Source organism: Alosa alosa, chromosome 19 (genome assembly GCF_017589495.1).
Source record: "Alosa alosa isolate M-15738 ecotype Scorff River chromosome 19, AALO_Geno_1.1, whole genome shotgun sequence".
Lineage (NCBI taxonomy): Eukaryota > Metazoa > Chordata > Actinopteri > Clupeiformes > Clupeidae > Alosa > Alosa alosa.
In genome coordinates this window covers 3,193,513-3,207,496 of record NC_063207.1, presented here as the reverse complement: position 1 = coordinate 3,207,496, position 13,984 = coordinate 3,193,513, and the positions used below count along the sequence as shown (strand labels likewise).

The 13,984-nt window shown below is 45.6% G+C and overlaps 1 long non-coding RNA gene across 2 annotated transcripts in view; it reads right to left on the bottom strand.

The window, feature by feature from the left end:
* Positions 1–13,984, bottom strand: part of LOC125284253 — a 34,941-nt gene that overhangs the window by 16,841 nt on the left and 4,116 nt on the right. The window contains exon 2 of one of the 2 annotated variants that reach the window (XR_007191843.1): positions 11,189–11,358. The exons of the other annotated variant lie outside the window; for it this stretch is intronic. This is a non-coding gene — a long non-coding RNA (uncharacterized LOC125284253). The remainder of the gene's footprint in view (positions 1–11,188; positions 11,359–13,984) is intronic. 2 annotated transcript variants of the gene reach the window in all.

The following is a 13,984-nucleotide window of genomic DNA, read 5'->3' as shown; positions in this document are numbered from 1 at the left end:
AACCCTACTTCCACTTCCCCTCCCACTTCCACCCTTCCAACCATACACAATCACAACACACCACCAGGATCCACCAACTTACAGACTCACACACATACAACACTGACAGCTGACACACTCACTACACCACACTTTTTTACACCTCCACGCACTCCTGCTAACACAACCACACACCTTTCCCCCTACATAATATCACAAGCACATACAGCAAAGCCACTACCCCAGCGTCCCACATTGAGAGTCACCACACAGTTTCACCACACAATACACAGCCAACCTGAAACAAACACTACCCCCACCACCACACACTCACCCAGGTCAACACGTACACAACCCCCCAACCACTTAGTAGTACACACCCTCGATAATATAGTTTCCTTGTCCCCACAGCACCCACCAGAGGAGGAGAGGGAGACTGGGCGCCCAAGAGCTGGAGAGGGCGAGGACTTAAAGGGCGGACTCATCAAGTCAAACGATTTGTCACAACCGCAGCTGAGCCCTCTCCATCAAAAGCTGTGGGACCGCCGGAGACACCCAACCCTCCTATCCCTTCCACACCCCACACCCCACCACACACCATCTCCAAGCTCCTCCTACAACCCACACCACCCACTACACACCTCTTCCACCCCACTTACCACCGTGCCCTCAGAAACAAACTGGAAGAATGGTCAATTTCAATACACAAACCACTAGCTTTCATAGGAGATTCCAATCTCAATAGGATTCCCCCCTTCACCCATCCCGATATACAAATTGACAGTTACCCTGGAGCCACCACCTATCACTTTGCCAAACTCTTACAGAAAACCACCCCCCTTCCCCAAGTGAAGTCGGTGGTCTTGTCAGTGGGCCTCAACAACAAGGACCATGACCCCAAAAACACCAGCATCAGACAGTTCCTCATCCTCTACAAACATGCTTCTACAGTTTTCCCCAATGCAATCATACACATTCCCCTCATTAATTTTTCACCCCGCCTCACTACCCAACAGCAGGCCAATCTCACTCACATTAACAACTTTATAACTTCCCACTTCCCCCACATCCCCACTATCCCCCCGGACACCTTCCACACCACCCAAGATAACATACACTGGACACCCCATACAGCTCATACAATCTTTACACATTGGTGCCAATATTTACATTTTCAATAACTCCACCCATAACCCTGGCCCCCCCAACTCCCACCCCCCCTCCTGCACACTCACCCCCTCCACCCACTCCCACCCTCCCTCATGATTTAATCATGAACCTTTCCACCCTTTTCCAACCCACTTCCCCACAACGCCTCTGTTGGAGAGGGGGGCTTACATTCATTCCACACACCACTGCATGGACCGGGAGGAACTCCAGAGGGACCTATACCTTTATCATCAGCCTTTAAAATACTCCATCACTTTTCCTCAGACCTACACCTACACTCCCACCCCCCTTCACTCTCCCTCCACTTGGGAACCCCACACTTCACAATTAGATAAGAAATTAGTTAGCACATTCACAGGGACAGGCGTGGCACTCACCTCCTTTTCAGACACCTCCTCCCCCACCACCAGCAACCTCACACTAGCGGAAAACAGGCCATTTCACAACTCACAAACAATAAAAAATATAGTCATCAAACCTATGGACAAGGGTTCCAAAATTGTTATCATGGACACCCATCACTACCTCACTGAAGCACACAGACAGCTCAACAACACCCAGTTTTATACACCCATAGCACAGTCCACCCAACCCGCAGAAAGCACAGTCTGGAACTACCGGTTAGTCACCTCACTTTATCAACAACACTTCATTAACTATAAACAAAGTATATTTTTACAAGGACTGACCACCCCCGACCACTACAATTTTATCTCCTCCCCTAAAATTCACAAACCCCCACACACCTGGACAGTTCCTCTCAGGTTCCTCCTGGTCGCCCCATTGTGTCAGATTGCAACAGCACCACATACAACATTTCCATCTATATTGACTCCTATCTTAACCCCTTTCCAACAGACACCCTTCCTACCTCAAGGATACATACCACTTCCCTCACTAGGTTTCTCACCCATGGCAGTCCCACACCACACTCACCCTCTTCACTTTAGACGAGATAGCCTTTTACACCAATATCAACACCCCCGGGCTGGATTACAAGCAGTTCAAAAACACTTTTCAAAAATACCCAGACCCTCACAGACCGGACACCATCCTCCTGCAACTTTTAGAAATCTGTCTCACTCACAATGATTTTAACTTTGACAAGAAACTTTACCTACAAGTACACGGGACTGCCATGGGTCAACGCTTTGCACCTTCCTACCAACATCTACATGAGTGAGTGGGAGCAGGCACGCCTGGCCAAGTGCCCCTTCAACCCACTTTTTATTTTCGTTATCTGGATGACATCATTGAGCTTGGCCACACCCCCTACAGGATTTCAACACTTTTTTAGACACCTTAAACTCACATCACCCATCCATCTCACTTAAGGCCACTATTGACCCTCACCAAATTAATTTTCTAGACACTACCATCTTTTTCACCCCTATTTCACCTACACATAAACTTTTTAGCTCCAAAGTTTATTTTAAAACCCAATGGACACTCACTCACTTTTGCACAAGGACAGCAATCACCCAAAACACACGCTTAGGATCCATAGTTAAATCACAAATAATCCGCTTATCGTGATCTGCTCCTTTCCCCACAGACCTTCACTATGCCATACAACAACTCTTTTAAGCCCCTCCTCGAAGAGGCACTATTCTAAACGCTTCTCCGCCACATTAAGCACTTGACTTTGGCCGGCCTTGCTCCCACTCACTCATACACCCCAAACACTTGCCCATCACCCACTTCCCCACACCAGACCTCCTCTTTACCCCCAACCCGACCCCAACCCAGACCCAGATCCTAATCCTAACCCTTTTCCTAACCTTAACCCTGACTCTAACCCCCCTACCCCTTTCCTAACCTTTTAACCCCAACCCTTTTCCTAACCTTTTTAACCCCAACCCTTTTCTAAACCTTTAACCTTAACCCCCCAACCCTTTGCCTAACCCTAACCCCAACCCTCTTTTCCTAACCCTAACCCTCTTCCTAACCCCAACCCTGGACTCCACCCCATCTCCTGCCCCTTATTGGCACCTACCACACGCATACAACACCTTCACACACACTGAAACAACACTATACTGATTTCCAAAACAACACACCCCACCTTCCAACACCACACACTCATCTCCTCAAGATATAGACGCAATAAAACCCTTTCAAAGACCTCCTCATACGCACCCACCTTCAATTCGGCCACTTACAACCACCACCCCCTAAAGAAAAAAACTTTACACTTCACCCCCTCACCTATTCATCACCAATATTCATAGTCACTGTTCTGCACCCACTAATCCACTAAACTTAGACACTCCCCCAACTTAGTATATGCTATCACCTGCACTTCACTGTCACATGTTGTACATTGGGGAAACTGACATACACTTCGCGATACTTCAAACAACATCTGCACAACATACATAAAATACACTCAACACTTATCTCTGTCACACATTTCCAGACGACAACATCACACATTTGAGGGTCTGTGGCCTTGGCTGGACAATTTACAGAGGAAAAGAGCAGAGAGATTGTGGATTTTAAAACTTCAAACACTACACCCACAAGGTCTTAATGAAAAATTAAATTAAAGTTTTAAACCACTCTGTGTCTTTTTTACAGCTCCTCTTTTTTTTTTTCCTTTTAACTTTTTATTTTATTCTGTTTTATTTAATTTATTTGACTTTTAGATGGGATTAGTGGGGCGGGGACAACTGGCCAGTGCATAATGGTCCAAACAACCACTCACCAAAACAAATTTTAATTCTAATTTCTTAACCTATACCTAACCCTAGTGCTTTCCAGGCAGCGCTGCCTTGAAGACAACGTTGGGGGCATAAAACACCAAGGGCCTGTACTACGAAGCGGGGTTACTGGCTTATCTGGGTAACTTCGAGAGTAACTTGATCACGTGTGGCGTAAGTTCCCGATTAACCCGTACTATGAAAGGTGGATAGGTTTTAACCGAGGTATGTGATATTATCTTTGTCAGATGATCTAGGCAGAAGTCTCTAATGTCACCCGTCAAAGCAATGCCCTTACGTGGACATTCATGTTTTCCATCTAATCGGTGATGCTGAACATCTGAGCAAGAATACTGTATGTCCGAAAATAAATCGGACATAGGCCTAGCCTAGCCTACAGTATGCTGAACATCTGAGCAAGAATAGACTAAAATAAATTGGACATAGCCTAGCCCTAATAAATTAAAATCACCATTTTAACAAACTTGTTGAATTGAATGTCATATTACTGTACCCTGCACATAAAGGCTACACATTTCCACAGCACCAGAATCCGACCGAATGCCTCCCACAACCCCTCCCACAATCGGCCTTCCACTATTATTTGCGATGGCCAACTCCTCTATTTTTTCTCAATCACTTTGGAGGGTCATAGATAAATTTCTTGCTGGCGAGGGAGGGTCACGTCTTTTTTGACTAACGCTCCCAAAACTCCTCCGGTCGCCCCTTAAATAATTTTAGACATTCCGCAAGCTATTAATCCTCAACACAGGATGAAGAACATGTGGAAATAAAACTTTACTTCTAGGCATTTAGGCTACCAATACGTTGCCAACAGCCTTGCCTTGCTTGCAGGGCAGACGCACAATGTAGTTGCAGTTGCTTTTTAAATAATCCTGCCGACGTATCCTTCCCTTCTGGCTGCCGCTCACATTGCAATTTAACAATAAGTAGCCTAAAACTAGTCTGAGGTTATTATGGGCCGTCCAGTTTCACTTTACATATTATATATTGTATTGATGTAACCTATTTAAAACATTAACTTTCTTCTCAGTGTCTTCTCTTCATTTAGCGGTGCCACTGCTTCAGAATAAGGGGAGACGCACAATATTGTCCGGACGGATAGTAGGCTAAATGACCTCCACTGGCTGCAGAAAATCGCAGTTTAACAATAAACAGCAATGCTAATCCGAGATACCTCTCTAGTTTTATTTCATAAATATAATGTTTTTATAGACGTTAGTGGCGTGCGCTATCAAGAGCTTCCGTGTGCTACGCATGTTTGTCAACATGTGTTGACACAAACAACCACAAGGTGTCACTACTATTTTTGATGCGACTTGACTTAACTGCTTCCATGACGCAGTGAGCCATTACCAAACATATATGATAATACAATAGCGTGAGTTTATAGATCTTATACCCTATTTGTCACGGTTACTTATAGATTTGATAGTGCAACGATAAGCGCATGAGACTTTCAGCGGAGGCACGGGAACTTAAATTGATCACGGTAGTTTAAGCTTACACTTAAACAGACAAAACATTCTAATATGAAAATGTAGATGCAATTGTTGTAAAATGGTGCAGCTCCTTTAAGAAAGCCCTGTGCGCAGGGATGGAGAGAGAGAAAGCGAGAGGGGATGTGTGTTAGAACTTAGATGCGTGTGGAAAAAGTAGACGTGCTGTTGAGACTAGAGCTAGTCATATTCAAAATAATGCAAAAAATAAATCTGCAGATAAAACCAATTATCCTCATTCATTGCAACCGCAGCATGCCTGCTTGCCGACGTTCAAACGAAAAAAGATATCAAAGCACCTTTTGCGTTTGAATGTAGCACGAAATTTTTTTTAAACAGCTGGACAAATGATTTAGCTAATTGATTATAGCCTGTACACCAGCAATTGTTGAACATTTACCTGTACAAGTACATTGACAGTAGCCCAGCCTAACAAGCATGTTGCATGTTGTAGGCCTACTGTAGAAATTTCCCTTAAATTGCAACCGCAACATGCCTGCTTGCCGACATTCAAACGACAACGAAAAAGATATCAAATCAACAAGAGGGTTGAGTCTGAATAACACGGAGTTCAGACTCATATTGCTCCTCATAACCGTCTATAAAAAGTGTTTTTTCTTTTCTTTTTGAGCACGTCCGAATCCCAGGGCATAACGCACTGGACCTTATAATAGGCTCGAGATATAATTCCAAAGGGGGCAGATAGGGGCCTACTGCACTTAAAATTTAAAAAGATTGAACGAACCTTCCCAAAATTTGAAATTGCGATTATTGACTGGCATCGGGTGAACAAAGCTTTTCGAAGTTGAACAGGCTATTAAAAACTATTTGCGTACCTCAATGTCACAGGAGAGACTGGGCTCTCCCTTCTATGAATTGAAAAAGTTGTTATGCTACCTGCAAACTGGCCTATGATTTCATTGCTGAGTTTGCGGCAAAGCAAGATATGGCGAGTCAGTGTCATTTATTTGTCCAATGTTAGCCTACCGACCAGTTTCCATAGTGCACATCTTATCAACAGTTTGAATGTCGTGTGTGTTTCTGCTTATTGACCAATACCGTTTGTCAACAATGATTCATGCCCAATTAATTTCCCCTGTTAAAGTGTTCGCCTTTGTTACACTATTTGGTTTTGTGATGTAGCCTATGATAAACACCATATGGCCAAATATGTGACTCAGCTAATGTTATAGGCTATACAATTTCCCCTCTTAAAGACAAGCTGGTGTAGCTTATTAGACTAGGCTACTATTAAAATGCACCGACGGTAGCCTTGGCTATATGTAAAGTAAGCTATCGCATGATTTCATGCACGTAAGTTCATGCATCTGTCAAGTTCGCACAGGGCCTCGCACCCCCTTGCGACGGCCCTGCAGCTCCTCCTAAGACAGCGAGGAAAAGTTAAAATACGCGATAAACCCGGGAAAAGTTGACAGGTTTGTTTCGGTCCCGGTGATTATTTGTGAAATTGTGCAAACGACAGCCTTTTCAAGGCATTTCAAGGAAGGAGTCGTAGCATGCAAGCTCCCAAATTGACCCAGTAGCCTACAGAAGGCTAGCCTAGAAATCTAAACGCACCCTAGCGGCGGCAAATTAATTTGCTCAGCCTGTAACACTAGTATCAAACCATAGGGATTTCTATTGGCTGATGCCGTGGACATCATCCAATCACAGCGCTCTATTTTGTTAGAGAGTCTTAAGGCGGGCTTAACAGGATAACTACAGTCCTGTGACGGTGAACAACAAGGAAGGTGGCTATGGTGAACGAAGAGCGGTTGTTTGAATCGGCGTTGGCGTCAACTTTGGAGGAGTTGGACTTTTTTTTTTTTTTGAAAGTTGAGCAACACAATGCATAAGTCATTCCTTTTGAAGAAGGATGTATTTGCCGTTTGCCGACAAAACACTCTGGATATGGTAAATGGCGCTGGCCTATTGCATGCCTAGGCAGTTTGAAAGACAATTCTCTGCCCGCCCCTTGGATTAAGCGAGGTGAATGGTTCGATTCCAGACTATACATTTCAAGATATAGGATGGCCCGCCAGGCTAACAGAAGGCATCAATAGCCTAAATTGTTGGGACTGGGGAGGGTCATGCATTTTTTCTCAATTACTTTGGAGGGTCATAGAAAACTTTCTTGCTGGCGAGGGAGGGTCACGTCTTTTTTGACTAACGCTCCCAAAACTCCTCCGGTAGCCCCTTAAATAAATAACAGTCCCTAATTGATTATAGCCTGTAGGCCTACACCAGCAATTGTTGAACATTTACCTGTACAGGACATTGACAGTAGCCCAGCCTAACAAGCAGATGTTGCAAAAGACGCAATTAATCAGAAATAAATAATGTAATCTGCATCGCTTTATTTAACATACTGCAAGCAACAAGAGGGTTGAGTTCGGTGTGAGGCCAAACCCAAGAGCAGAGCCTATCTGTTAAGGCACTCGATAGGCTATAACGAGCTGTGTGCGCCTGGAAAGACAATAGAAGATGCTTTCTGAATAGCACAGCGAAGATGGCTCTGGTCATCCCATACCCTCCCCCCACTTCCTGTATCCTACCATTATGACTTGTTGCCGTTTTGGGACATTAAGCTTTTTCACGTTAAGCCCCCTCCCCTTCTTTCACAAGCAGTGGGGGAGCTGGGGCCTAAAGTAACACTTTTGGGAGACAAAGGAGGGTTCTCAGCGGCTTCTGTCGTTTGGCCACAATCGGTGCAACCAGGCCAGGACAGATATTTTTAGAGAAGGAGAGAAGCCCGGTGCAGCTCAGATGTCTTCTTAATTTTTCTTTATTATTTAATAAAAGGTGCAGAACGTTATTAAACTTTGACTAACGTTTCGATGTGTCGATGTTTTTGACTAACGAACATCGAAACGTTAGTCAAACACCGTCAGACAACGCTATCTGCTTCGAGTAGGCCTATTGGGTAGGACTGTAGCCTACACTGGTTGCTGTGGCACAGTCTTGAGTGACCGAATTCGTTTTCCTTTGTCATATGAATGCTGTCATTTTGTTAACATTACTGTTAAGGAGATGCTGTAGGCAAAGGCTATATTTCAACCTCGTTAGTGTAGTAAAAAAAAATCAGAACTATTCACAAGGTTTCTGGGCAGCATATTTATGTTCTGTCAGCAAGCGAACTTCTCATGACTGCCGACAAAGTAGCCTACTGTCAGCTGACGAAGCTCTCATTTTAAAACATTACTGAGAGACAGGCACTGTACAATCAAGAAATATTGCCACTGAATCCAAAATTATGTTTAACATTATGTACAAAGCTTATAGGCTACAGTGGACTAGCATGTTGCAGGGGCTGCTAAAAACACAGAGAAACGCACTGAAAGCAACGACTGGTAGTAACGAAGGTAAATTGGATTAAAGCAAAACTTGGGCAAAAACATTTTGTATGCACTTGCGGTGATAGCCTAGTAATGTGAATAGCAAACTATAGCCTAACCAAAGAAAGTAAAGGAGATTTGCACCAAATAAAGGCAGTGTTGTGGGTTGTGTTTCTACAACATGTTGGCATAAAACTTCATTTCTTTCATAAATTAAGTAAGCTAAGTGTTTCTCCATTGTCAACGTGAACTACCGGTATGTTCAAGCAGTGACATGCGGTTTAATGCATGGGTTAACGTGACGTGAGTCAGACAGAAGATGGGCCTGTCTTTAGTTCCTGAATCCTGTCCATCTCAAGTCACGTTAAATGGTGTGATTAGCAACTAGAATTAAAAGTTTTTAATTCTTTTAATTCTGCACATGAAAAAACTATTAAATAGTTTTTTCATGTGCAGGACTGGGTTTTCGTACCGCTTGGTACATCTAGTTTCTTATAGCTTGCAGAAAAAACATATATCATCCAATGGGCTTCCCCAGTTAAAGGGTTATCTGTCTTCAATCCACCCACTTTTCCAACTCGCACGACCATAACACAATTGCTTTTAGGCGTATAACTGCTGCATCAAATGTGTGTGTTCTAGTCATTTCTAGTGTTTCTCGACATGTCCTCCCTCCAGGACATACTGTAGGTTGTTTGTTTTTTTCTCCAACCGATCTGGCTCTGAACGTGAGGCATTAATTTCCATAGCCTACGCCCTGTGAAGATTTTGAAATCATAACTTCTAATAGAGAGTGATGCAGGAAGTGGGGTAAGGTTTCTACTCAGTTGCCACGGTGACTCGTCATTTCTGAGTTCTGTTGATCATGGCTTTTTTATAGTCACACACTGAACACACAGAGTGAACAAACTTTAGATTGAACTAAGCCAGATCAGCTGTATTGCAATTACGAGATTGTAAGTGCGCTGGTCTCCAACACGGTACCCGCGGGCACCAGGTAGCCAGCGGAGACTGACTGGCGCCCCCAAGCACCTTCTAAAAAATATCCAACAGATTAGCCTGCAGATCAGCTCTAAAAACATGCTCCATTTTGAAGTTTTCAATAGATATTTAAGTCTAGACCAGAACCATTTTAAGAATGTATGTAGCCATACATCTGTAACATTAAATTGATATTAGTAATAGCCTACCTTACAAATTGTAGCTGTGTTAAATTTTTAACTGTGTTAAAAAGGTCCACTATAATGGTCAGAAAATGGACCAATCAGAGGGCGGGATTTACGTAGTCTCACTCTGAGCCAAGCCCTCGCTTCTCGTCCCCAGATCCCCAGAGTTCTACAGGCTGACGATGGCGCTGGAGAATCTGCTCCCTGAGGATGCCACCGAACTGTTCAAATTTCAGATTCTCTGTGATCACTTGAAGCTAGATGAGGCACAGTTAATTGCAGATTCTTACTGCAACTCAAGGCACCCCTACACAGACACCATGCACGCCCTGACAAGGATGTATGGGCAACCTCATAAGCTGGTTCTCCGCCACATCACTGAGGTCATGGATGGCCCGAACATCAGCAATGATGATGAGAAGAACTTCCGCCTGTTTGCTCTTTGTGTCCGCTCGCTGGTTAGTATGCTGGAGCAGCTGGGAGCAGAGGGACGTGCAGAGCTAGATTGTGGGTCACATGTATCAAGGCTACAGAGTAAACTACCACATGGTCTGAAGATCGGCTTTAAGAGATTCCTCCATCCCATGAGAGTAGCCATACCCACACTTTGTGAGTTCTCGACTTGGCTGGAATATGAGCTGCAAGTGCATGAAGACAGCGTGAAGCTGCCCAGCTCTTCAAAGCAGGATTCTTCAGCAAAGAAAGAGAACCGTAAAGACACAGGGCCTGCAGGTAGATCCACTACCATTCTGCTGAGCACAGAGAAGGTGGACAGCAGTTATACACCCACACCAGAGATATCAGCTTGTCCTGCTCCACAGAAAGGTAAATTCAAAACCTGCTGCCCTTACTGTGATAACGATAAATGGTGGAAATGTCATTCTATGTAGACAACTGCCTACACAGTCAGACCTCAGTGGCTGCAGCCAAAGATTTAGTAAATGAGCTTAACTCCCTGTTAGCCACTGGAGGCTTTGACTTACGGCAGTGGGTGAGTAACGAGCAATCAGTTATCAGCCACCTCCCCTCAGAAGCAAGATCCACCAGCTGTGAGTTGTGGCTCAGGTATGGTGAGCAGAACGCCCTCGAGTCTGCATTAGGCCTACACTGGCACTGCCAATCTGACATGCTGCACTACAAGTTCAGACTGATAGACTGTCCCACCATCACAACAACACAACAACAGCGCAACATCTATAAAGTCCTCGCAAGTCAATATGACCCACTTGGGTATATTGTGCCCTATACGACCAGAGCCAAGGTCCTTGTACAGCGGCTTTGGGACAAGAAACGTGACTGGGATGACCCCCACTTACCCGAAGAGCTACTCCAATCCTGGCGTGTGTGGGAGGCAGAACTGAGCAGCCTGGAGAAGATTTCCCTTCCTCGATGTTACACTAGTGCGGAGATGGATCAACCTACCAGTAAGCGAGACATCCATGTGTTCTGTGACGCCTCCGAGCAGGCTTACGGGGCAGTTGCTTACCTGCGGACAGAGAACACAGAGGGTCATATGGAAGTTGCCTTCTTAACAGCGAGGTCTCGTGTTGCACCCAAGAAGCAACAGTCAATACCCCATCTAGAGTTGTGCGCAGCTCTTAGTGGTGCACAGGTGTCTAAACTCCTCACCACTGAGCTCACAGTATCCATTCAGTCCATCACTCTGTGGTCTGATTCTACAACAGTGCTCCAATGGCTGCTCTCCCCAGCCTGTCGCTACAAAGTGTTTGTCGGGACACGAGTAGCAGAAATTCAAGAGCTGACAGAGGGTGCAAGATGGCGTTATGTGCGGTCATCTGATAATCCGGCTGATGATATAACCCGCGGCAAGTCACTGAGCGAATTGGCAGGCGATGGTAGATGGAAACACGGACCTTCCTTCCTTAAGATGTCCCTCAACTACTGGCCGGAACAGCCACCACTGGACTGTGCTGAGCAAGATGGTGAGTTGAAACAGATTATTGCCAGACCCTCAGAAATCTGACTCTCTCTGCGAGTTCATCACCGCTTGCGTACACCAGCTGTATGGGGCGGCCAACCTCACAGAGCCTTTACCACCAGACTCTAACCAGAGAGATGAAGAGGCAGCTCTTCTTCAAGCACAGAGAGACTCCTTCCCAACCGAGATGTCCCAGTTGAAGTCAGGGAAGCCTATTTCAGGGAGTAGCAGCCTGAGTTCTCTTTGTCCAGAAATAGACAGTGCCACTGGACTACTCCGCGTGGGAGGCCGCCTTAGGCGGTGTAGTGAGCTGGAACCAGACGCAGTCCACCCAATCCTCCTCGAACCTAAGCACCCTCTGACCCGACTGATCATCAAGGATTATGACGAGCAGTTGTTCCATCCAGGCAGTGAGAGGGTATTTGCTGAGGTAAGGAGGAAGTACTGGGTGCTAAGAGGGCGCGAAGCAGTACGGCGACACCAGTTCAAGTGCACTGAATGCAGGAAATGGAGGGGGCGACCTGAACCTCCACAGATAACTGACTTACCTGCAGCTCGACAGCGTGTTTTCAAGCCTGCATTCTACTCAACTGGCGTGGACTGTTTTGGGCCCTACCTAATTAAAATTGGATGGCGGAATGAGAAGAGGTGGGGACTGCTATTCAAGTGCATGACTACCAGGGCAGTGCACATTGACCTCCTTGCCAGCTTAGAGTCAGACTCCTTCCTCATGGCGATGAGACGCTTCATCTCAAGACGGGAAGCCTTAAGAGATTTTGTGTGACCAGGGTACAAACTTCAAAGGAGGAGAGCGTGAGTTGCAGGAGTCCTTCAGAGCACTCCATCCAGAGCTTCAAGCCCACCTTTCCAGTCAGCAGGTTCGATTTTGTTTCAATCCCCCTGGAGCACCGCACTTTGGTGGATGCTGGGAGAGGGAAATCCGCTCTATCAAGACTTCACTGCAGGTCACCATTGGAGTGCAGACCGTCACTGAAGAAGTCCTGCGGACTGTCCTTGATGAGATTGAGGGGATCCTCAACTCAAAGCGGCTGGGCTACACAGCCACAGATGCGGCCGACCCCGACACAATTACTCCCAACTGCTTTCTCATCGCGCGAAGAGATGCTTCGTTGACTCATGTGGTCTACCAGGACTCTACCAAAGTGGCTGTGGCGCCCTTCTGTTAATTTAGCAAGCTGTTAGCGAGCTGCAAAGGGTGACACTGTGTGTGTGTGTGTGTGTGTGTGTATAAGACGTTAATGGCCACGAGGGCTCTGTGTAGCAGGGTAAGCAGGTCCTGCTCTCTGTTGTCTGTCTCTCACTGATTACCATGATTGACAGACCCGCCCAGTCATCAGCCTTTCACTGATATATTGGCAGGCAGGTGCTTCCCGTGAGGGCGCTCCTGCCTTTTCCCCTTCTGGGGACCTGATCATGGTGTTGCACTGAAATGCACTGGTTTGGCTGACTGGTTGGCGTCCTGATGGGCTGCTGTACAGTCAAGTGGCGTCAAGTTATCACTGTTTTGTGCTAAGGAGTTGCGGCTACTGGGCGACGTGATTTGTTCAGTTTGGACAGGGCTGGTCCCTCAGGATTTTATTCTGTGTGGCTTGAAGGTAAGCTCCTTCACTCTGATGCTCACCTACTCGCCGTTTTTTTTATCAAATAGGTAAAAGGAGTAACTATAATATTTCTATTTTTATAGAGACGGCACATTTGATCGTGGAAGAAGATTGGCCACCTGGTGCATTGCCTGCCATCACCAACGGGCTGCTGTTTTGTCTCTGGATGTTTATTTTCTTTTGTGCAACCGTATTTTTGTGTTATTTGTTTGTCCCAGTTCAGTACCACTAGAAACAGGGGGCCTTGGCCGCTCACTGTGCGGGATTAGTGTGGTTACAGTCTTTAGTTTCCCCTGGTTTCACCTGTTTGTGTTGCCTAAAGTGAAGTCTTTTTTGGTTTCACTTGTTGCAGTCTTGAGTGTGAGTTGTGTTGAAGTGTCATAACTTGTTTGCAGTGCAGTGTAAAATTGTGTTCGATAGCTCTGTCTCTCTCCCCTCTGCTGTTCCACCAGTGATCAAGCCCTGTTCTGTCTATTGTTTTTATGTCAAATCCTGTAGCTCCATTTGTATAATAAATAGATATATTTTCTAAAAACATGTCTCTGCCCAGC